Source organism: Vulpes vulpes, chromosome 16 (assembly GCF_048418805.1).
Source record: "Vulpes vulpes isolate BD-2025 chromosome 16, VulVul3, whole genome shotgun sequence".
NCBI lineage: Eukaryota > Metazoa > Chordata > Mammalia > Carnivora > Canidae > Vulpes > Vulpes vulpes.
The window spans coordinates 8,535,330-8,560,433 of NC_132795.1; the positions used below are offsets into that span (position 1 = coordinate 8,535,330).

A 25,104-nucleotide genomic window follows, 5' to 3' on the forward strand; every position below is an offset into this window, starting at 1 on the left:
TTTAAGATTTCTTTTTTTTTTTTATTTTTTCATGATAGGCACAGAGAGAGAGAGAGAGGGAGGGAGGGAGGCAGAGGCACAGGCAGAGGGAGAAGCAGGCTCCATGCAGGGAGCCCGACGCGGGACTCGATCCTGGGTCTCCGGGGTCGCGCCCTGGGCTGAAGGCAGATGCTCAACCACTGGGCCACCCAGACGTCCCATTTACAGATTTTTTAAAACGTTCCTTGTTAGAATTATATTGCAAAACACTGCTATCTTTTATTCTTAGTCTGCGGTTCACAGCTGCAGAAAGGAGTCTTATTACCCATATGCTATTTATTTGTGTTTTTCCTATTAGCCTAATTCTTCCACGTCTTTTTTACTCCCCCAAATGAATGCTTATTGGCTAGAATTTATAACCTCTGATTATGTGTATTTCTTGCTCTGAATATTTCTCACATTTGTTTTTTTTTTTTTTTTTAATCTTTATTTATTTATGATAGTCACACAGAGAGAGAGAGAGAGAGGCAGAGACATAGGCAGAGGGAGAAGCAGGCTCCATGCACCGGGAGCCCGACGTGGGATTCGATCCCGGGTCTCCAGGATCGCGCCCTGGGCCAAAGGCAGGCGCCAAACCGCTGCGCCACCCAGGGATCCCTATTTCTCACATTTGTAAAAGAAATATTAAGATTAATACACTGTCATCAGATTGTTTGCCGACCTGGCGTTTAAGAAAGATAAGATTCATAGCTAACGATAAAGGAAATCTCCCTGCCTGGTCATCATTAGGTTTTTTATAGGAAATAGCAGACAAAAAAGAAAATAATGCTAAGGTTAGTGACAGGAGGAAAATCAACAGTATTTAGGCATCGGATAGTTTTCCTGCATGTGAAATTCAACTATTTAATTTAATGAATATTTATTGAGCCCTTTCTGCCTGAATGACAGAAATACAGTATCAGGAAGAAAAAGATGGTTATTATCTAATCATTATCCTTTGGGGCTCATGATGAAACGAAAGTATAGAAATAAAGGTACAATGAGAAAATAATATAAAGAGAAAATATCAGATTAAATTGAATTTTTTTGTGGTCTTTCAGAATGATGTCATATGTACGTACTAAGAAAGAATGAACCCTGGGCTCCAGACCAAGTCACAACTTTTTCATTTAAAGATGTTACTAAAATAGATTCTGATGAATCCCACCTTATTTTTAAAGTCCAGACCTGGAAAAAAAAAAAAGTTCAGACCTGGTAACTACCTCATATGCTAATGGCAAGAAGAGTAAATGAATTTTTGGCTAGCTTTGTGACCCTGGCCACATCACTCCGATTTTAGGGGCTGTAATTGCCTTGTGTATAATATGGACATGATATTTGTTCTCCAGGCTTCTTAAGCTTGTAAGAAGCTAAAATTAATCTATTGAAAGTGAAAACCGTATAGTGACTGATAAGGGTAACAAAAACTTGTAATTTCCTTTTTGGTTCATCCCCCTGAATAACTGTGTCTCTCTCTGGGCTTCAGAGTACTCCCTCCTTAAAGATGCTAGTCCCAGGCAAGCTGGTGTATTAGATGGGGGGATGCTCCCACGAAGACGGAAGTTCATCTCCCAGGGGTTTGTCACTATGATTACAGTTTCAGACAGAAAAGAACCTTCTAGGGACTACATCTTGGTTTCTTCTCTTCTTACTTCACGCCCCTCCCAAAGGACACTTGAAGGCCCCGAGGTCATCTTTATATACCCTAGTCCCAGTCCGCCCTTACCTGTAGTTTCGCTTCCCGCAGTTTCAGTTATCTGCGGGGTCACCTGCTGCGGGGAAGCTGAGGATCCCCCTCATGACCAATCAGCAGAAGGCCAATAGTCGCCTAACTCTACATCACAGCTGCTACGTCATCGTCATCATGTCACGGAGGCGTTTCATCATCTTGAGTTATCAGGAAGGTGAGTACAATAGAGTAAGATACTTTGAAAGAGCAAGATTTATGTAACTATCATTAGAGTATAATTGTTCTATTTTATTGTTAATCTCTGTGACTGATTTATGAATTTAACTTTATTATTCTTATAATAGAGGAGGAAAAGGTGCGGTATATTATATACAGGGTTCAGTACTGTCTTTGGTGTCAGGCAACCAATGGGGGTCTTGGAACGTTTCCCCTATGGATAAGGGGACTACTGTATCTAAAAATATTTAATATATTTATAAGTGATTTTAGCTCCTCAAGTGTGCTATAATATGTTTTGACTATATCTTATTTCTTCCTTACCCCTTTTTCCAAAAAGCCTCCATCTCATTCCTAAAACTGGGATTTCTTACCAACCTCTAAGGATTAGTAGTAAAACTGCTCCATTTTAGGCTAACTTATTCCAAGGGTTTATCCACTCATGTGGATATAGTTTACCATAAATGGAGTGATTCCCAGGAGAGAATAAGATTAATTCTACAAACTCCCTCTCTAATCTAAAGGTTAAAGTATTTTATGAAGCATTTGAACATTTTCCTTGAAGGGTATGGAGCCGTTTGGAATTGTAAAGCTGGCAATGATACAAAGAATGAATTGAATATTTGGAAGCCAATTGGGAGACCAATTAGGAAGGTTTTGCATTAACAAACTCCTAACATTAACAAACTCCTAACCAAACATTAACAACTCCTAACATTAACAAATTCCTAACCAAAGACTTGAAAGCAAGGAAAAGGAAAGATTTGTGCAAGACAAAATCAGGTAAAACCAGCAGCACATGGGGATCAATTGCATAAAGGAAATATGAAATGGAAAGAAATAAGGGAGACTCCATTGTTTCTAGGTTGGTCATCTGAGTAGTCAGTGAAGCACATAATCAACATTATAAACAATAATACTAAAAGAAAAACAGTTTCAGCATGTGTCTATTTTTATTTGAGGTCAATGTGAGAGTTTGAGTAAATAAATTTGAGTTTCTAAATGTTGATTTTGAAGTATAAATAATGATGATATCAAAATGAAAATATACAGTAAGTTTTTGGAAATACAAATGCAAATAAGGAATAGGCATGAGGCTAAAGATAAATAAATTTGGAAAGTTAATGACACTGAAGTAGTAGTTTAAGCCTGAAAGAAGATACCCTTGCTTAATTAGGCTCAGCAAATAGACTAAGTCAGAAGGCCAAAAAAAGGAAATTTGCTCAAGCAAGTATTTAATGCCCTAGGAGTACATGTGGATTTTAACTGTTTAGCTTTCATATAATTAATATGGTAAGCTGGTAGTTTAATAATAAAAAAAAATTGCTACAGTGGCAGATGTTCATCTGATGAATATTTATTGAGAATGCTATTCACTTACAGATTCACTCAAAAAAATATTGACTGAGGCCCTAGTATGCACAGACTAGAGGGCAATGAGATTGCAAAGGTAAGCCAGACAGACAAAAAAAAAAAAAAAAAAAAGAGTCCCTGACATCATGGAGTTTATGTTTTTAGAAGAGATGAGAGTCAATAACAAGAGATACATAAAATTTATAATATGCTAGATAAAAAGAGACTTCATGGAAAAAAAAACAGAATGAGAAGAGCGTTTTGGACTAAATCTTAAGGGAGAAGTAGCTCAAGATGTCATGAAAGCCAAGGACAGAGAATAAAAAAAAAAAAAAAAGCTATTTTAAATATTTTTGGAAGGCACTAAAAAGACCAGAAGGTGATCATTATGACTAGCAGTGTTATCATTATCAAGATTAATGGTGACGTTGGTAAGACCAGCTTCAGTTAGCGGAAGCCAGGCTGAAGGAAGACTGCCAAGGCAATCTTGAAACCCATTTGAACTTGGTGATTGTGAACTTGGACTGTTAAAATGTATCATTTTCCTGTAGCAGCTCAGTAGTCTTCATGCAGACACAAAGAAGGTAAATGGTTCAATTCATCCAGGATTGGGGTTTTGCCAGGAGGGTGAGAAAAGAACAAGAGTCAAGGGACTTTGGTATTTTGGCAAGTGTGATTGACTCGATAGGCTGTAAAATCTAAGCTGGTCAGGAGGAGAAATAAAGACAAGAGGGAGGCTTTAGCAAGTCAATGGTGAGGATCAAGAATAGTTAGTTATGGCAAGCTGGAAGGACAGAAGGAAACACTGTTTTATTAGAGAATGGGTTTCTTTCTTTTTTTTTTTTTTAAAAGATTTATTTATTTATTTATGATAGAGAGAGGGAGAGAAAGAGACAGAGACACAGGCAGAGGGAGAAGCAGGCTCCATGCAGGGAGCCTGACGCGGGACTCGATCCCGGGGCTCCAGGATTGCGCCCTGGGCCAAAGGCAGGCGCTAAACCCCTGAGCCACCCAGGGATCCCCCGGGGAATGGGTTTCTAAGGGTGGAGCAGTTTTGGTTGTTGAACATGTTCAGGGTGTGGTCATGTGAGTGAGAAGTTGAGGTAGAGTGTAGAGAAGCTAATTCAGGTCCCCAGGACTTTGCCAGTTTATAGCTCTTGTCCTTGGGTACTTGTTGATAGCATCAAATTCTACCTTCAAAAGTATCTTGATTTGGAAGATAAATTATATGGTCTGAGTGGAATTTTTATCATTTTGATATTAATTTAATAATATATAACTCAGCCTAGAAAATGCATTTTAGGGGCGTCTGGGTGGTATAGTTGGTTTAGCATCTGATTCTTGGTTTTAGCTCAGGTTGTAAAATCAAGCCCCGTGTTGGGCTCCAGGGACAGAGTCTACTTGAGAGTCTCTTTCTCTCTGTCTCTCTCTCTCTCTTCCTCCTCCTCCCTCTGCCCCTCCCCCCAGTGCACTCTCATGTGTGCTTATGCTTTTTTGTCTCTCAAAATAAACAAATCTTTAAAAAAAGAATACCAATTTTCATAATATATTAAACAGGAATTTCTTAAAGGCAATTATAATGGACTATATTCACAAATTCCTCTTACATTTAACATTTTCAGGTATCTTTTTCATTTTGACAATAGTTTTAGCTCCCGTGGGTATTTAAGGAACTTGAAATTAAAGCCAAATTATCATGATTTTGCAATTCCAGTATTAAGAATTGATTCATCAGTGGATGTTAAAACTGCAAATGGGGTCCAGCTACTGTGCAGATAATGAGCATTCTGGGGAAAGATTTACAAAAAAGTCCTTTAGTTTTGGTTTTTAATATGAAGTTCCTTTTCCAGCTATCTACCAATTAGACCAGTCCCCAGCTGGGATTGGGGCTCTTCTTTGTCAGTGCCCCTAATCCTATTTTTCCTAGACATAACTGCCTGGATTTTCAAATATTTGCTAATATCTTGGTCTTTCTGGCCAGCCCTGCCCAACTGTTGAATTCCTCTGCCACTTATATGAGATCACTTGTGTCCCCATTTGTCAGAACTAGGGCTGGAGATTACTACTTAGCCCCAGCCTCCATTATATTTAACCCTTTACTAAATAACTACAGTTTTTTTTTTATAGTTTTTACAGCTTTCTTAGCACCTGGACCCCTGCTACTCACTGCTTCAAATAATAAAATGTCATAATAAATTAATCCCAAGTTAGAAAAAGAGTTTTTCCGTTATCTTTCCTACTAAAGTCGTTCTTTATCACTGTGTCCCCAGATCAATGATTCTTTCTCTTGCTTTAATCCCAGAGTTTACTTTAATGTAACATTGTATTGCATTTATCTCTTTATAAAACTGTCTATCCCATTGTATTTTATGGCCAGGGAATATGTTTTATTTTTCTGTATTTACCTGAATGCCTAATGTATTAACTAGTAGATAATAGACATTAACTTCAGAGGCTCAAAAGACCAGGCTCTACTGCTCTCTCTTCTTAGTCTTTGTCACCTCAATTTCATAAACACCATTCTTATTTATAGAGATTTTGGCACCAGGCTCACAGGCTTTTTTTTCTACCTCAACTTCTGTGATTATCTTGGTAATTCACTCTCCTTATCAGAGACACATTCAGTACTCTGGTCTTTCAGTTCCTCAACTCTGTGTGCAAAAAGGTAACTCAGAAGCTTTTAACTGATACCAATTTGTGGCAAAATTCCTTAGAATTGTCCTGGAGAAACTCCTTATATATTATTAGAATTGTATCCCAATGTGAAATTTTACTTGTTAATGACATTATATTTAGTTGGATCAAAATTTATTATCCAAAGTCAAAGCTGACAACCTCTGCCTTTTGAGTTGGTTGTTTACCCCATTCACATTTAACATTATTACTAATATATTTGAATTTATGTCTGTAGTTTTACTATTTGTTCTCTAGTCTTGTGTCTCTCTTTTTTTTTTTTTCTTGTGTCTCTTTTTGTTTTGTTATTTAAATGTCGTCTTCTGGATTAAGCAGGTATTTTCTAACGTACGATTTTAATTCCTTTATTGAGGGCAGCCCCGGTGGTTCAGCGGTTTAGCGCCCCCGTAAGCCAGGGGGCATGATCCTGGAGACCCAGGATCGAGTCCCACGTCAGGCTCCCTACATGGAGCCTGCTTCTCCCTCTGCCTGTGTCTCTGACTTTCTCTCTCTGTGTGTCTCTCATGAATAAATGAATAAAATCTTAAAAAATGATTCCTTTATTGATTTTTAAGTATATTTTTGAGTTATTTTTCTAAGTAGTTGCTCCAAGAATTGCAATACATGTCTTAACTGATCAGAATATATTTGAGATGTATACTAACTTAATTCCAGTGAGATATAGAACACTTGCTCCATTATGGTTTCCTTCTTTCCTCACTTGTGTTGCTGTTGTTAAATATATATCTCTGTGTTATAAGCTCCAAAATTAATATTTATATAAACTTATATAAGCTATAAATCCCCGTATTCAATTTTATAGGTATTATTTTGTGCTGTTGCTTTTTAAAAAATAATTAAGAGAAGAATGTAATTTTGCTATCTTTTGTATTTGCTATATAATTGTCTTTAGTGGCACTCTATTTTTTTCATGTGGATTCAGTTTACAGTATAATGTCACTTCATTTCTTTCTCCAATTTTTTTTTTTTTTTTTAGATTTTATTTATTTATTCATGAGAGACACACAGAGAGAGGCAGAGACACAGGCAGAAGGAGAAGTAGGCTCCATGCAGGAAGCCCGATGTGGGACTTGATCCCAGGTCACCAGGATCACACCCTGGGCTGAAGGTGGCGCTAAACCGCTGAGCCACCAGGGCTGCCCAATGTCACTTCTTTTCTGTTTGAAGAACTTCAGTTAGTATTTCTTGCAAGGTAGTTCTGCTAGCAACAAATTCTTTTGGTCTTTGTTTATCTGGAATTATCTTGCTTTCTCAGTTTTGGAAGGGGGTTTGCTACAGGTAGGATTCTTGTGTGACAGCTTTTTTTTCTTTATCTTTTTCTTGTAAGTAGTTTGAATATGTTATCATACTTCCCTCTGGTTTCCGTTTTTTTATTAGAAGTCAGTTATGAATATTACTGGAATTCGCTTGTACATGATGAATTATTTTCTTTTGCTGCTTTCAAGATTTTCTCTTTGCTTTGCATTTTAACATTTTGACTATAATATGCCTAGTTGTGGATGTGATGTCTTTGGTTTTACCCTATTTAGAGTTTATTGAACTTCTTAATTGTGTAAATTAATTTTTAAATCAAATTTGGGAAGCTTTCAAACATTGTTTCTTCAAATATTTGTTTCTGTTCTTTTTCTCTCTTCTCCTTCTAGTAGTCCCATTATTCATATGTTCATGTACTTTCTCATAGCCCATGTTTTTCTGAGACTCTTTATTTTTCTCATTTTCTTTTCTTTCTATTCTTGAAATTGTTTTATCTGTATGACTCTATCTTTGAGTTCACACATTCTTTTTCTGTCAGCTCAAATCTATTCTCAAGCCTCTCTAGTGAAAATTTTATTTCTATTATTATATTTTTTAATTCTAGCATCTCACTTGATTCTTTTTTATAATCTGTATCTTTTTATTGATATTCTTAATTCAATGAATTGTTGTCATTGTCCTTTCCTTTAATTCTTTAAATATGATTTCCTCTAGTTCTTTGAACATATTTATAGTAACTACTTTGAAGTTGTGTTTGCTAAATTCAAAACTTCCTGAAAGGCAATTTTTATTATCTTTTTTTTTTAAAGGAATAAGACACTTTTGAGAATGAACATCATTGTTGTTTAAGAATATTTAATTTACAGTCAGATAAAATGCATGGAATTTCACGGTTCTGGTAAAACTGGGATGTATAGTTACACAATGTGACAACTGAAAAATGAGATTCCATATTTCTTTTTTGAATTTCTATATACAGAAATGATGCATTTCTGAGACAGAGAAATTCTTTGTTCAGAAAGGAATAAGAAAAAAAAGCAGAAAGGAATACATGAGTTTGGGAACTTGATATAAATAAGGAAATGTCCTAATACTTTCTATTGAAGAAAATCTTAAAAGTCGCATTAGAAAGTTTGTTTAAAGATGATGTGTGGCAGACACTTAATTGCCTGTGTAAAATTTAATCCACCCCCCCCCCCACTTACTTATTGCTGGAAGACCCAAAATTTTTTTTTAAGATTTTATTTATTTATTCATGAGAGACAGAAAGAGGCAGAGACATAGGCTGAGGGAGAAGCAGGCTCCGTGCAAGGAGCCTGATATGGGACTTGATCCCAGGTCTCGAGATCACGCCCTGAGCCAAAAGCAGATGCTCAACCACTGAGCCACCCAGGCATCCCAGAAGACCCAAATTTTATTCCAATTCACTCCTTTCAGAAGCCCAGATATACTTACAAAATAAGCTATTTGTTGTAATCCTATTTCCCTTGGCAGTGATAGGTGCACATATGACCACTTTTTAGGTAATTAAACATGGTAGAAAGTCTATTGTAGGGCCTCTGGAAAATTCTTCTTATCTCTTAAAAATAGAATCATGGAAGCAACCCCTTTTCTGTTGGCTATGATTCTTAGAACTGTAGCAACCACCTTTTAACTCTCTTCTAACTATTATAAGATCTACTTTGAGTCTAAAGAAAGATGAGAAGACTCTGGGGTTTTGATACCATTATGAAGCCTCTGAATTAGCCAAACATTGAGCCACCCCATTTTCAAACTTCTTAGTATTTGAGTAATTAATTTCTTTCATTTGTTGTTGTCCAAGCCAGTTGATTTTTGTCTTCTATACAAGTAGCTTAAAGCATCCTTAAAAAAAAAAAAAAAAAAAAAAAAAAAAAAAAAAAAAGTTTCAAAAAGGCTAGCAAAGAGTAGGACTCATTCACACTTAATAGAGTGTATTGTTGACTGTTGTAGTATGTAATCCTGTGCTGTCCAGTATGGCAGTCATTAGTCACATGTGACTGTTAAGCACTTGAAATGGCCCAGTCTGAACTGAAAGTTCAGTAAGTGTAAAATAAAAATCATGTTTTGAAGACTTAGAACTAAAATGGTAAAAAATATAAAGAATTTCTAATAATTTTAATTGATTACATGTTGAAATGGCATTATTTAGGACATACTGGGTTAAATAAAATATATTATTAAAATTAAATTTTTTTTTTTACTGTTTTTAATGTGACTACTAGAAAATTTAAAGATATGTAGTTCCCATTGTATTTTTACTGGACAGCACTAATCTAGATAGAATCCAAGAATTGTCCTATCATTTGCCAACTGAGGTAAGGCACAGAGTTCTTTGAAATGCTTTATATTTGACACTTTGCAAATACTATTTATATAGCAAGATTCAAATATAAACTGCAAATTTAGAAATTATCTAAAATGAGGAAAGTGGCACATTTGGTTTTGCCTGCATTCTTAAAAGTTCCAGACATTTCGCAATGATTATATAGAACTTAGTTTATGTACATTCAGTATTTGGGTACCAGATCCTACATATGTATTCTTTGTGTTTTCCTCCTGTCTCTGAGATACCAAAAAATGTACAGGCGCAAATAAATACATATTGTATTATTTCAGTTCTCTAGATCAGAAATGTAAGTTTCTAACCCTAAAACCCTGAATTTGGGGTTCTATCATTGGTATGTTTCTATCAGCAGGAAAAGCTAAATTAAAACTTGATTTAAAAATATCATTAAAAAAAAAAAAGAAATAGAACACAGCCTGATATAGGCTCTCCTTATGTTCCTATATAAGACTCCAAGGAAGTGGGTGAACCTTACCCTTTCCCTCATGCTGAAAAGTAATCACCATGTAAAAATGTTGTTTTATTTCAGAGTTGCTTGCCAATATGTCAGTTTTTAAATTTAGAAATAAAATAGTTGAATATGTAAGTAGATTTTAAAGTGTACATTTTGGCTGAATGCATAGGAAAGTAGAATTCTGTATTTTAAGGTTTTTATAAAACTCTTGTTTGCGTTAATTTTTAAAGGAATAATTTGTATGTCTTTATATTTTATATAACTTCTTTCAGCAAAGTATGTTATACTGATTTCTAGCAATATATATATATATATCCCCATTACAAAAGTATAGCAATGTTTATGTATCATCATAAACATATATATAATATGTATTTATATAAATATAAATTATATATATTGCTACATGCTGCACACTGCTCTCTATACTTCACATAGATTAATTCATTTAATCAGCTGTATTTTCTCAGAATTTATTCATAAAAATCAAAACTTCAATATTACATCATAATTTAGCACTTAGATCCAATATCCTTAGTGTTTGAAGAGAAAAGGTCAGCTTGCAAGGTTAAAGTAAAATCTTCAATCTAACATCTGGAAAGGTTCCATATAAAAATCAATAGCAAAAGAAAAATATTTTGGATCGCTAGAAATAGTAAGAGCATAGTAAGATACTTGGATGCTTTTCTTGCAGCAAAAAAACATGTATCCTTCAAGAGTAGAAAAAAGACTCCATATGTGCAATTATAGATGAAATACAATTGTCATCTGTCATATGTCTCCTTTCTCCACGGAGAACCTAGTTTAGGATTAAGATTAAATATCAGACCCAGAGACCACATGCTGCATCAATTTATTGTTGAGCCTGGATGTCAAAAGAACTTCCAAGTAGAAGAATTATTTCAGAATAGTGTCAGTATAATTTATTATTACTTTTTTTGATCATTAAATGCAAAGGGATGTCAACTATAAATTCGTATGATGTTTACATTTAAGTTTTGTGAAGGCCAAGTGTAACGTGTTTGGGTTCTTTGATACCAAGTTTTCAATAAGCATTTAAGAATATGTCTCCTTTATTTATTTATTTTTTTGAGAGGACCATTGATTCAATATGTGGATAGTAGCAGAAGATTATAAGGCAACAATTAGGTCCTTTAAATAACATAATAAAGAATAAACATGATTTTTGCTCTTAGGGAAAACTTGATGTGTTCTGGTTAAGAGTGAAAGGAAGCTAGAAAAGCTTATTTTGGATAAAATTCTTAGTTTTCATTTTTAAGAATACTACAAACTAGAAAGGGACCAGAGGACCCATGGGAACACAACATAAATGTGTAATCACCAAAAATTCATGCTTACTAAGAAGTTAAAGGCAAGGAGATGGGAAGGAATAAAAGGAGGCCATTTAGGTCATTTAAGCTTAACAAGGGCAGAGAAATGAGGATGTTCAAGAAAGTGCAATCACAGAAGAATATGTAGACCATTTCCTGCTTAGATTATTCTCTACGTATTCATGCAATGAATTCATGCAGTTCTACACACAGTATTCAGCATATCAAAAGAAAGGCATTTCCTCAGAGTAATGAAAGCAAAGATGATTTATTTCTAGACCAGCACTCCCAGGAGAACGTACCACCGCTAGGGAGCAGCAGAGGCTGTTCCTTGGGTCATCAGCTTCCACTCAGAATCTCACATCAAAAATAATCAACTGCATTTGCACAATGCTTTCGAGTCAATGAGGAGTTCTTATCACTCGTTTTCATTATAACACCATCTGGGATATCCCATTCTTACCCATTTTTCAGATGCAGAAGGGAAAGGCCTATGGAAGTCACAGTGCCAGGAAGAAGTAGAGTTGGAGCTGCCTTTTCCCACCCCAAAATCTGTGCTAGTACTAATAGTGAGCATGTGATAAAAGGCACCCTCCTGAGAGCATACATTTCAGTCTAGAAAGGGGCCACCACTGAATGTTTCAATTCTAAGGTACACCATCTATTTTATATCAGGTTTTTTGTTGGTAGGTAGAAACAGAGGTGTAATACTTCACATTAATTTTTAAGATGCATTTTAATTTCAGAAGATTGAAAGAAAGAATGTTGTAAACTTAAGGAAATAGTATATATGGATAATTCATGTTTATATTTGTGTGGGTATTCATATTTGTGTGTGTGTGTGTGTGTGTGGGTGTATGTGTTGATAACCTTTTAAAGAAATTGATACATTGGAACTGTACTTTTTCACTCCTGGGCTTGTCTTTCTAAATCTCCCTCTTTTTTTGTTTCATACTAAATTTTATCTTGTATAACACTTTAGGGCCAATTCTCACTTGAAATCTCAAAGTGATATTTACCAGATGATTCCTGATTGACTAACAAAGTTAGAGAAGGATGCTATGGTAGCCCTTCTCGAAAAACATTTATTCCTTTAAAATGGCAGTGTTCAATTTCAGGTCAGGTAGTAGTGGTGGTTAGTGGCAAAATAGGAGATATTTTGCTGGAAGTGGACTTTGCAGTACTGCTCAGTTACACTATGAGGGGGGATACATTCTTCACCCTTATTCTGTACCTTTATGAAAGACCACCCCTTTTTTGCTTTACATATATTTCCATCTGCCAACAATGACCAGACAATTTTTAGCATTCAGGAAATATGATTGCTCTGACACACAGGGTTTTTAAAGGGTTGAGAAACCATGGGCTAAGGAAATCAAGGAATTAGATCATTTGAAGGATCTATGCATTCAATAAACATTCATAAAACACCTAGTATGGGGCAGCCTGGGTGGCTCAGTGGTTTAGCGCCGCCTTCAGCCCACGTCGGGTACCCTGCATGGAGCCTGCTTCTCCCTCCGTGTCTCTGCCTCTCTCTCTGTCTTTCTCTGTCTCTCTCATGAATAAATAAATAAAATCTTAAAAAAAAACCCACCTAGTATGTGTCTTACACTAGGTTGGCACTGGGAACATTAAGATTAAGAAATAATTTTCAAGCAAAAAAAAAAAAAACCAACAAACTTTTCCACATCACATGGTAAGATTAAGAAATTGCCAACATTAAATGCAAAATGGGTGCTTATAGGTCAGTAGAAGATCCTTCTTCTTAGCTTTAAGTAAAGGAATAATAGTGCAATGCTGTTTGACAAATATTTCATTATCAATTTTTTGATTATAGAAAAACATAGAAATACATAGAAATTGATAAAACTGGGTTTGTGTAGTCAGCTTCCCAAATAGTCCCTGATGATGCCCATCTTCTGGTCTACTCATCTTTGTGGCTCCCCTTCTGCCCTGAGGCAGGCAGGGTTGGTCTTTATGACCAATAACATACTGCAGAAGCAATGGGGCAGCTGTCATCTGGGACTCTCTTTCTTTCTCTGTCTTGGCTCATTCCTTTAGGTGAGGTTATCAGCCATGTTGTTGTGAGCAGCCGTATTTAGAGGCCCAAGTGGTGAGGAGCTGACATGGGTTCTCCTTTTCCAGTTGGAGTCAGGTTTTCCAAGGTCTACAGCCTCAGTGGTCAATTTGACCACACCCTTGTGAGAGACTCTAAGCCAGAACCTCCCAGCTAAGCCACTGCTGGATTTCAGAATCACGGGAAGGAACTATGAGGTTAAAAATGTTTTTTTTTTTTAAAAAAAAAAGGTTTTTTTTGTTTTGTTTTTTTGTTTGTTATTTTAAGCTGCCAAAGCTTGGGGTAATTTGTTACACAGTGTTGAAGTAACTTTCTAGTGGAGCTCCTCCTGCCTGCGGTGCTGCATCAGCAAACCAAAGGTTAGATTCTATAAAAACTTCCTGCCTTCTGCCTTTTGCAGTTCTCCAGAAGGAGACTGTCTGCTTCATGAAGTATTAAATAAAGTTTGTTTGTATTACCTAAATTGTCTTCTTTAATCATTTTTTAAACAGCTTTTCATGATGAAGAATGGGATCCAAAGCCTTCAGCTACTGGCCTATGGGATGAGGTGTACAGGCAAGGTTCTCACCGAACCCTTAGATTTCACTGTTCCTCTCTTCCTCACAGAAGAGCCACGGGTAAGTCACACTTAGATTTGAGCTCCAGTCCCCTGCGTGCAGCTCTCTGATGCAAACAAACTTTATGTATATGTGTATATATATATTCCCAGAAAGGTTCTGGACTCCTAGAAAGATTCCTCAGTGGTTACATTGAGAATCTGCAATGGGTAGCAGCCATTAGGGAACTCAAAAGGCCTGGAGCTGAGTCCAGGGCCTAAACCGCCTGGTGGTTTGGGAAAATAAGAAAATAAGACAAGAAATTCAAACCATTTTGACCACCAAAATGAAAACTTAACAGGAAAATATTGATTCTCAACACCTTTTTTCGTTCTCCCCAAGAATGTCTCCCATAGTCTTCACGTCTTACTCAGTGGCATTTATTTCCACTTGCTTAGGTCAAACATTTTGAAGTCACCTTGAGTTTCTTTCTTACTCTTATACCTCACAGCCAATCTGTCAATAAATCCCATCAATTACATCTTCAAAATATGTGCAAAATCTGTCTACTCTACTACTGCCAAGTAATTGTCATCTCCTTCCTGGATTATTGCAACCATCTTCTAAATGTTTTTCTCGTGTCTGCCAGACAGAGAAATTCTTCTAAAAGCATATATAATCCTGGGGTACTTGGGGGGTGCTCAGTCAGCTAAGTGGCTGATTCTTGATTTCAGCTCAGGTCATAAACTGAGGGTCCTGGAATCAAGTCCCACATCATCTCTGCACTTAGTGGGGAGTCAGCTTGAGGATTCCTTGAGGATTATCTCTCTCTGCCCCTTGCTCTGTCTCAAAAAAATAAAAGTAAATAAATCTTTGAAAAAAATAAAAGCATGTATAATCCTGATTTAACTCTGCTCTGCCAATGGCCTCCCTCTCACTCCAAGTAAAAGGCAGAGCACTTATAATGACCCACAGACACTGTGCATCTGGCCCCTCACTTCCCTGTCATCTTCCACCATTCTCTTTCTTGTTCCACTGCAACAGCAGTAGAGTCTCTGTTGCTTCTTCAACTCTCCAGGCATGAAACCACCTTCAGGGCTGGAGAACTTTTACATCTCTTCTCATTGTTAGGTTTCCAGAGTTGACTACGCTTTCCGTTCATTCCATATATATATATAGAGAGAGAGAGAGAGAGGGAGCGCGCGCAAGAGAGAGCGTGTGCACACACTCACCCTTACTCTGTAATGCTCCAAAACCTTAGGAAACAATAGTGAATTAAAATTAAATGGACAAAAATTCTTTTTTTTTTTTTTAAAGATTTTATTTACTTATTCATGAGAGACACAGAGAGAGAGGCAGACACACAGGCAGAGAAGAAGCAGGCTCCTTGCAGGGAGCCTGATGTGGGACTGGATCCCACGTCTCCAGGATCACGCCCTGAGCTGAAGGTAGGCGCCAAACTGCTGAACCACCTAGGTGTCCCATGAAAATTCATGCCTCATGGAGTAAGGGGAAGCAGCTGATAAGCAATGCACATAACAAAGACATAAATTTGGCTCTAAGTCTTATCAACAAAAGCAGAACACATGATAGAAGATCAAAGTGATATATTGCAATGACCAGGGCAGGCCTCACTAAGAGGAAAGACTGGAGGGAGAAAAAAGAGAGCTACTCAGGTGCTTGCAAATCCCCTTCACATCCTTCTATACTTTCTCCCCATTTCTTGCACAGCTTCCTCTATATAGAGCCTTATCACCATCTAATATACTGTAAATTTCATATATAAATGAGAAAATGATTTTACTAACTTATTTGATGTTCCATGATGAAATAATGGAATAAAGTTAGTCTCTGAGAAACCTCTGGAAGGAGCCTTTCTCATTTGAATGTATGTAAAATATTGCTTGAAAAATATCTGTTTAATAGAGAATAGCCTTGCAAAAACTAAATACCAAACAGATTTTTAGGGAAATGCTGCTTTTGATATGGAATCCTGTTGGACTTGGCATAGGAAATCCATCAATTAAAAAAATCTGATAGGTGGCAAGAATGTCATGATATTCAGAAAAGGATTCTCTCTCTCTCTCTCTCTCTCTCTCTCTCTCTCTCTCTCTCTCTTTCTTTTGTCATATAGAACAGAAAAACTAATTTCTTCCTTATGTAAAAAGAACAAAAAAGACTGAGATACTGAAAGGGAGTACATTTTCTTAAAGCCACTGAAAGCCTGTGGCAAAGGAAGAAGGGCTGCAGGGGTTTTAACACTCTTAGAATTGGTTTAATGATGGAATCTACAATCTCTGGATGAACCCAGTAAGTCAGAGTGAGTTCAGTATAAGCTGAGGATAGATCATCAGATGAAGCTCCAATTTATAATACCTGATGGTTAGAGCCAAATCAATCTCAATATAAGAGAAACCCTATTAATATTGGTGAATGGATTATTAAAACTAAAGCATTCTGTGAAATTTTATGGCCAACCTTCTTATTTTTCTTTAGTTAGGAAAAAAAAAATCATCGGCTATAGTCAGCTCCAGGTTTGACATGTTTCTGTGTAGGCTGCACACTATGATAAAGAATGCTATCAACCTGTGAAATTTGGGGTGTATAGTTGAGGTTATTTGGGGGTTGATGGATTTGTGCTGCTTCATCCACATTCTTACTAAACGTTAGATCTCTCTTGTGACTAATGATACAGCATGAGTTTGTGAGACTAGCTTGATCGTTTGGGGATCAGATCTGAGGCCGTGGCCTCATTAGCACAGTAACTAACAAGCTGAGCTAATTGGTCACACACCACAGTCACTTACAAAATGATTATTTATGAAACACCAAAGATAAAGTCTTAAAGTATATTTGTGGCAAGCATAGCATTTTGGTTTATTTATGTGATTTAAAAATAAGAGCAGTAAACAGAATACTGCCTCATACTTCCAGGCATGGGGTTTACAATACTGAACAATTTCCTAAAGGAACATTTTGCAATTCTTTTGACCATAATCCCTCTTTTCTAATAAACCTAAAATTATCATGCTCCATCTGAAAATTATTGTCATCTACATGTTCCCACCGGCCCAAATCAATGTTGAAGGTTTATTTACTATAGTCAAACATAAAATATCATATTGTTTGCTTTTACAAACTACAAATGTATGTCCTGAAGTGTCTGATATGTCCTTTTTTTGTTGCTCTTCCTTATAAGGGAAGTTTGTTCTGTCTCTAACAAACCAGGCTCAAAATTAAAAGTATGTCTTTTTTTTTTTTTTTTTTGAGAGAGAGAGAGATTGAGAGAGAGAGAGAGAATGTCAAGCAGGCTCCATGCTAAGCCCTGCCTGATACAGGGCATGATCCCACGACCCTGTCAAGAGTCAGAGGCCCAACTGATTGAGCCACTCAGACATCTCTAAAATATTTGTCTTTTGATAGGATTTGCTACAAATGTATGAAGGTATTAAAGTAATTTGAAAACATAAATATGATTGGCATACAAGTAGATAGCACAGACCAAACTTTTTGATGAGTAGGTTAACGAAACCAGTGCAAACAAGAATATGAGACTGTTATATAGATGATAAGTAAAAAATGTCAATAAAAAGGAGTTCTGAATTTCAGTTGCTTAATCACATGCAAATCTAGTTAATGTCCCACATGGCAGTAACCATAGCATTCAGGGTTAGCTTCTCTTTAGGACCAACATCATTTGCAATTGATCAGTTTCTAACACCTAACTTGACAGACATCAGAGTAGTGAATAGTAAGTAAATCAAAGAAAGTTCCATTCTCTATTTAGATGGCCCTTAGGTAGTCTTATTTATGTGATATTAAAAGATAACATCATCATCTTTTCTCCAAATTTCTGGTAACTTTTCTTAATGCAAATCATAAAAATGTGAACATGTAATACAAGAGTATGAAGTGGTGGGGTTTTGTGGGAGAGCTTTGCAGTGACTGTGTAATTGCACACACTCTCTCTATTCATAGATCTCCCAAGATCGCTTTTTTAAAGAAATTTTGTTTATCTTTCACGAAGTCCTGAATAGTCCCCTGGACTGTTGCCTTTCTTGGCTTTCTGATCTTCCCCATCTCTTGCTGTTCTGCTTTGAGACTGATCGGTACTCTTTTTTGACATGAACAATGCTTTCATTTTCTGGAAAATAGGCTCCCTTGATTGGATGCTGAGGGATAGATGAACAACTGGCTATACTTGCCTTAACTACTTTACCCCTTAACTCCATACCTCACTTGCTGGGCTGTACAGATATATCTGACTCACTTACTGTGTTGGACTAAAGAGAATTATGATGCAGAGAAAAAATTTTAAACTATATGCTACATGTCCTTATTATCCTTGCCCAAGGGAAAAGCTCCCAAAGGCTGGAACCTTTGTGGAGGATTTCCTTCATGGATGCAACTCAGGTTCCTTCCTTGACCTCCTGCTCTCTATGCCACATTTCTCAGCAATTGCTTTCTTATTCATACCTACATTAAAATGACCCGCTAATCCCCTCTTGGGAAACTAACTTCTCTATTTGCAGGGTTGTGTCTGATATTTCTCTACCATGCAGTCTCTAGAAATAATAATGCAGGGCATAGCATTTCTAAATATCTGAGTTATTCAAGCTAGATCATCCCTGGGGGCTTCAACATAATAGACTACGGTGGGTGCTAGATTTAAGTCAAACCGCTTTCTCCATTCTCTCTTTCTCATCCCTTCTCCAATGTTAAATAGATATATTCTCTCTCAATGGAAGTCTCCAATTACCAAATTTAATATACACACAGACACGCATATATCCCAGGGATAAAGGTACTTCTCAGAGAGGAAGAGAAACCTTTACCTAAATGTAATACTTTGCCAGGGTCACTGCTCACACATATATATATAATGTTTATTTAAATTTATTACCTTGAAGTACCCTTTAATAAAGTTTCCTCAAAACTATGCCTTTTTAAAATACTCTGTAGCCATTTGCCCTTGTTCTGAAACTTTTTAATACAGAAGGAACTGGATGAACTTTGAAATGACTACATTTCTGAGTGCAAAATGGAGCATCTCCATTTCACTTTTTTAAGCAGAAAGAAGAGACATACATAAGAGAATTTCTTTCCCTCGTGCCCAAGTATCATTTCCTCTCTTCTCAGGAATCAGCAAGGGAGCTCTTTCAGTTAAACTTACTGTTTGGCAAGAACATAACAAAGTTCTTAAGCATTTTTTACGGGCTGAATTGTGTCTCTCCTCAAGATACAGGCTGAGGGGATCCCTGGGTGGCGCAGCGGTTTGGCGCCTGCCTTTGGCTCAGGGCGCGATCCTGGAGACCCGGGATCGAATCCCACGTCGGGCTCCCGGTGCATGGAGCCTGCTTCTCCCTCTGCCTATGTCTCTGCCTCTCTCTCTCTCTCTGTGACTATCATAAATAAATAAAAATTAAAAAAAAAAAAAAGATACAGGCTGAGGTCCTAACCCGCAGTACCTGTGAGTATGACTGTGTTTTGAAATTGGGTCTTTGCAGATGTAATCAAGTTAAGATGAGATCATACTGAATATGGGGAGGGAGGCCCTGATCCAATATGAATAGTGTCCTAAAGTAGATGCGAAGAAGGAGAGATCTTCCCCTAGAGGCTTTTGAAGGATCATGGCCCTCCTGACACCCTGATTTTGGATTTTTAGCCTCCAAAACTATGGGGGAATAAATTTTTATTGTTTTATACCTCTCAATTTGTGATACTTTGTTATAGCAGACCTAGCAAACTAATAATGCAAGCATCATCATCATTATCATCATCATCATCATCATCATCACAGATACTGTTAATGACATCTGCTTTGTGGCATTCACTGTGTCATATGCTTGGCTGATTTGCATGCTCAATGACAGTGTAGATTCTGGGGTCAGAGACCCAAATGTGACCCAATTCTGGCTCATACTTACTAGGTGTATGATATAGGGCAAGTTGTATAACTGTTACCTATTATTTCTCTTATTTTCTCAAGTCATTATAATAGCCTTGAAAGATAGATATTAATATCCCCATCTCTGTGCTTTCTAAGGCATAGAGAAATTTACCTCTAAATTTGACTATAAACTCATGGAAATGCAGTCTGTAAGTGGAACTGTTAGATGTATTTTAAATATGCTTTTTAACTTATTTTGAAATAATCTCAAATTCATAGAAAAATTTTAAGAATAACACAAAGAGGGGGATCCCTGGGTGGCTCAGTGGTTTCGTGCCTGCCTTCGGCCCAGGCGTGATCCTGGGGTCCCGGGATCGAGCCCCGCATCGGGCTCCCTGCATAGAGCCTGCTTCTCCCTCTGCCTATGTCTCTGCCTCTCTCTCTCAGTCTGTGTCTCTCATGAATAAATAAATAAAATCTTAAAAAAAAAAAAGAATAACAAAGAACTCTCACATACTTTGACCCAGACTCCCCGATTGTTAACCTTTTTTTTTTTTTTTACACATTTTTCTCATCACTGGGTTTCTCTCTTTGTGTGTGTGTATATATAAAAATATATATATTTAGTTACTTATATAAATAAAATATATAATTTTATTGTGTGTATTCACTGTTTAATTATACATAGTATATATGTTTATTATTTTTGTATTTTGTTTACTTATATAAATAGAAACCTAGCGATAAGAAGAATGTATAAAGACATAATTATGTATATAATTTATATATTCTATTTTTTCCTAAGCCACTTGTGAATTATAGACATGTGCCCTCTTCTCCCTTAATCCTTCAATATGTGTTTCCTAAAAACAAGAGTTCTCCCCCATCTAATGAAAGTTCAACCATGAAAATAAATTAAGGTTGATACTTAGTATGTTGTATACTTTTTAAATGAAATTTTTTTATCAAAGAAAAGCCTACCTACAAAAAAGTACACAAATCATAGATATACAGCTTAATGAATTTTCCACCAAGTGATCACACTGAAGTAACCACTGGGAAGATCAGGAAATAGATCCTTGTCAGCATCCAAAATCTCCCCACCCTGTCCCTTCCCAGCCATTTCCTCCTCTTTGACTTCCTTCTCCCCAGAGATAACCATTATCCTGGCTTTTATTAACATAGATAGTTTTGACCAGTTTTGAACTTTATTTAAACAGAATTATATAACTGCATTATTTTTCTTTCCTTTTTTTTTCTTTTTACTTTAAAAGATTGGCTTTTTTCACTCAATATGTGAAGTTCATTCTTGTTGAGTATCTCTGTAATTTGTTTTTTTGTGGGGTTTATTACTACAAGTGCAATGGTTAGGTTGTAGCGCCTAGATAAGTTCAGTTTTAGTACATACTGTACTGCTAAATAGTTTACCCTCTTCTGTAGTATATGAGAATTCCAGGTGCTTCATTTCCTTATCAATACTTGGTATTATCATTCTTTTTAATCCTAGCCCTTGTGGTGGGTGTACAGTTGTATCTTATTGTGGTTTTAATTTGAATCACTCTGATGACTAATGAAGTTGAGTATTTTTTTCGTATATTTACAGATTACTTAAATATCCTACTTACCTGACCCTAATTATTTTTTTAGTTAATCTGTATACTTTTTACACATCATGAAGGAAAGTTTTACTTGGTTAATGTGAATTAAATGAGTACTCTAATAACAATGCTGTAAGAGCACCAGCTTCAGTTGTATTATCTATATATCATTGCATACATACAAATTACTTCAAAACTTACTGCCTTAAAACATTTATTTTATCACAAATTTCTTATAGGTCAAGAAATTGGGGGCACCCAACTAGGTTAGTGAAATGATTCCAGCTCAAGGTCTCAAGGATTACAGAATTACAGTCAAGATGTCAGCTAGAGCATCTCAACAGGGTCTGGAGGTCTTGCTTCAGAGGTAGCTCACTCCTAAGGCTAGCAAGCGAGGCTGTCTAGAGGCAGGAGGCCTCAGCTCCTCATGACATGGCCCTCTCCATAGGGCTGCTTAAGTGGCCTCAAAACATGGTGGTTGGCTTCCACCAGAGTGAGTGATCTAGGAGAGAGCAAGGTGGAAGCTACAGTGTGTTTGATGACCTGGCCTCTTAAGTTATAGTCCGTCATTTCCAAGGTATTCTATTGGCTACGCACGTAAACTATATTCCATGTGACAATACAATGGCCATCCTGGCTGCCACAGTTGTTCTTTAAACTCCATTGCCCAAGTTTACGTGCTTGTTTTTTAATTCAGATAGAGAAAAAAAATGATCTACTTAATACATGTGCATTCATATGACAAAAGCAATAAATTGATTTTTAGGGTAACTTATTTCTTACAGGTGTTTCAGAGATTTGTGAGAGTAAATGAGTGGATATTTTTAAGTTCCCTTTACGCCTTCTTTCCTGTCCTCTTTCTCATATTTGATGAGTTACGGAGTAAACAGATTTTGTGTGTCTGAAAGTATGTTGCAGTGAAGTCAGCATCTGTACAGAAGACCAGTTAGCAGCTACTTCTCTGGGTTAGCTGTGGGGTAAGGGATGAATAAAAGGAAAGAAGGAAATGTTCAGATAGATTTTCAGTCTGGGCAGGTCAGAGTTACTGCATGTTAAAGGTGTTATTTCTTCTAAGGTATGTACAAAATACTGTACATCTCCTGTTTGTCATCTAACATCTTTTACTGAGTGGACCAGTTATCTTTCTATTTTTAACATCATCTGAGGAATCAATGAATAATTCCAAGTGAAATAGGTATTCACAAAATGTTTTGTTCCTGCAACATTTAAATCAGTAGCTATTCCATGTTGTCTTGCTAGTTTGCTTACCCTAAGTAATCTAACATATTATGACAAAGTATAGTCACTGTTCAACAGTTTCTCTTGGCTGTACTCAAAGCTGAAAAGTACTTTTTAAAATATACTCTCCTATTTCTAATCTTCTTGGCATATGTCTAAATAAAAAACTAGACCAACGCTATCTGACCTAAGATGTTCATCATAGCATCAAAATAATTAACATTTAATGAGAAAAGGCAGACCCTATGTTTAGCTCTTTTATATGCATCATCTTGTTTACTATTGCAACCCTATTAAGTAGCTGGTATTATTATCCTAATTTTTATAGATGAGAAAATTACAGTTTAGAGAGATTAAGAACTTGACTATGGTCACATAGCTAATAAGTGGCAGAGTCAGCCAGGAATTGAACTAATTATTGATTCTGAAAGCATCTCCTTAACCTCTTTAAAAAGTTAAGTGTTCAACCATAGGAGGATGCTCATGTGGATAACTTAAATACAATATAATAACATACAGTCACTGGAAATTACTCAAAAGATATTTATTGGGTTTGAAAAATATTTATAGTTTAATAGTAAATGAATAAGATACACAATGATATAGGATATTCACATTATAGTCTCTGCTATACAGAAAACTAAATATGTATGAATCTCTACAGGAAAAAGAAAAGTAATATACAAATGTTAATGATGTTTATCTGTAAATGTGGTGAGACTATGGATGACTTTTGCTTCTTTATGCATTTCTATAATGAACATGTATTACTCTTATAATCAGGAAAAAAGTAATAAAAATCTTTAATACTTAATATATGAGAGAGGAAATATAAAGACTTGGTTTCTATGATTAAAGGAATAAGTCTATTTAATAGCTGTTGTATCCGTTAAAAGGTGCAAACCATTCAATTAGATCTGTTTCTGATGTGTGGGGCTATCAGATGTTCAGACACAATGTAATATTCTCCTACTTGCTGTATTCTCTTTTTCTTTCTGCCTTATGTTGGAGATAAAGCAGAAAGTGTGTGTTTCTCATTGGGAAGTTGGCATTTGAATGAGACTGCTGCTTTTCTCAGCTTAAAGAAGATAAAAGGAGTTATCAAGTAATGTTTTCTTTCACCTAAGGATGTTGGTCCCACTCCAACAATTGGAATTGATTGAACTCCAGTGCTTGCAAATTTAAAAGCCTAACACAGGGATCTGCTCACTCTGAATTTTACAAATCAATGGATAAACTCAAAACAAAAACCCATTACAGAGCACCTTAATGTTTATCTGTTTGGTAAGATAAACATTTGTAAACGAACATTTTCAACTCTGAGCTTCAGGAATAACACTATGAGATCTGTATTGGATATTAAAAATTTGCATAGAACTATAAAGCTAGTACAAACCCAAAGGAGAAAATTGCCTTTTTAAAAATCAAGTCTTCTGATCCACATTCTCAATTAAATTGTGTTTCATTCATCTAGACTGGAGTCATTTCTCTTGCCTTTTGATAACATTTTTATTATTGCCTCTGTAATGTAGCATCACATGAAACAAGTGTGCCATTGGTATTTGATTAAGAGTATTGCTTCATGGAAGTCTAGAAAGCATTGAACCAGGCAAAAGAAATGATATTAAATAGACGTATGTTTGATGAGCATAATGATTGTTAATTAGTTTTCCATTTAGCTCTGATGTTGTCAAATCTAAATCTTGATATTAAATTTGGACGTCAGCGCTGGACTTACTGAGATTACCCTAACCAAGGACAAGTTTTAAAACAGACCATATCTATATGAAATCAATACTTTTTATATAAAAAGATTAGTTAATAGATTTCAGTCAGTAGGCTTAAGGGCTATAACATCTAGATTAGGGCTTCACACATTGTCTTTGATGGTGGACCATGTTCCCTCCTCCCATTTTGTCACAGACCAGTTGATAAAATATGATAAAACTGAAATACTGGAATAGTGGAAACTTGAAAATAAAGACATACAAAACGGAAACACATTTTTTATTATTCGTTTCTATAGATACACATTTTTTCAAATTTTTCTAAAAGTCTAAAATCTTTACCCTTAATTTTTTGTGCTTATCCTACCATGAAGCAACAACAAACACTTTTAGGACCTGCAGCAGTCTATAAACCACATGTCCTTGCTGCAGTGGGTTCCTCTGTACATCTCCAAGCCCATGCCATTGTTTGGCTTAGGCTGGGAATCTGATAGGAACTTCAGGTTAGGGACTTCTTGATCCCAGAGAATCTGATGAGGCTGACTTTGTCATCCTCACCTCCACCTCCCGTTGAGAAGGTCTGCAGACTACTTATACCTGCGTGGCACCACAATCTGTCACTTTCAGCGTCCTGATGTTATCCTTGTATTTAGAAACACTGA

At 36.2% G+C, this 25,104-nt stretch overlaps 1 protein-coding gene across 1 annotated transcript in view; it reads left to right on the forward strand.

Moving 5' to 3' along the window:
* The first annotated feature begins 443 nt into the window (after nt 1–443).
* ABCA12 (ATP binding cassette subfamily A member 12) overlaps nt 444–25,104 on the forward strand; it is a 283,751-nt gene continuing 259,090 nt past the window's right edge. Inside the window, exons 1-2 of the mRNA XM_026002201.2 lie at nt 444–1,922; nt 13,944–14,069. The gene's annotated coding sequence lies outside the window, so the exon portion shown is untranslated. The remainder of the gene's footprint in view (nt 1,923–13,943; nt 14,070–25,104) is intronic.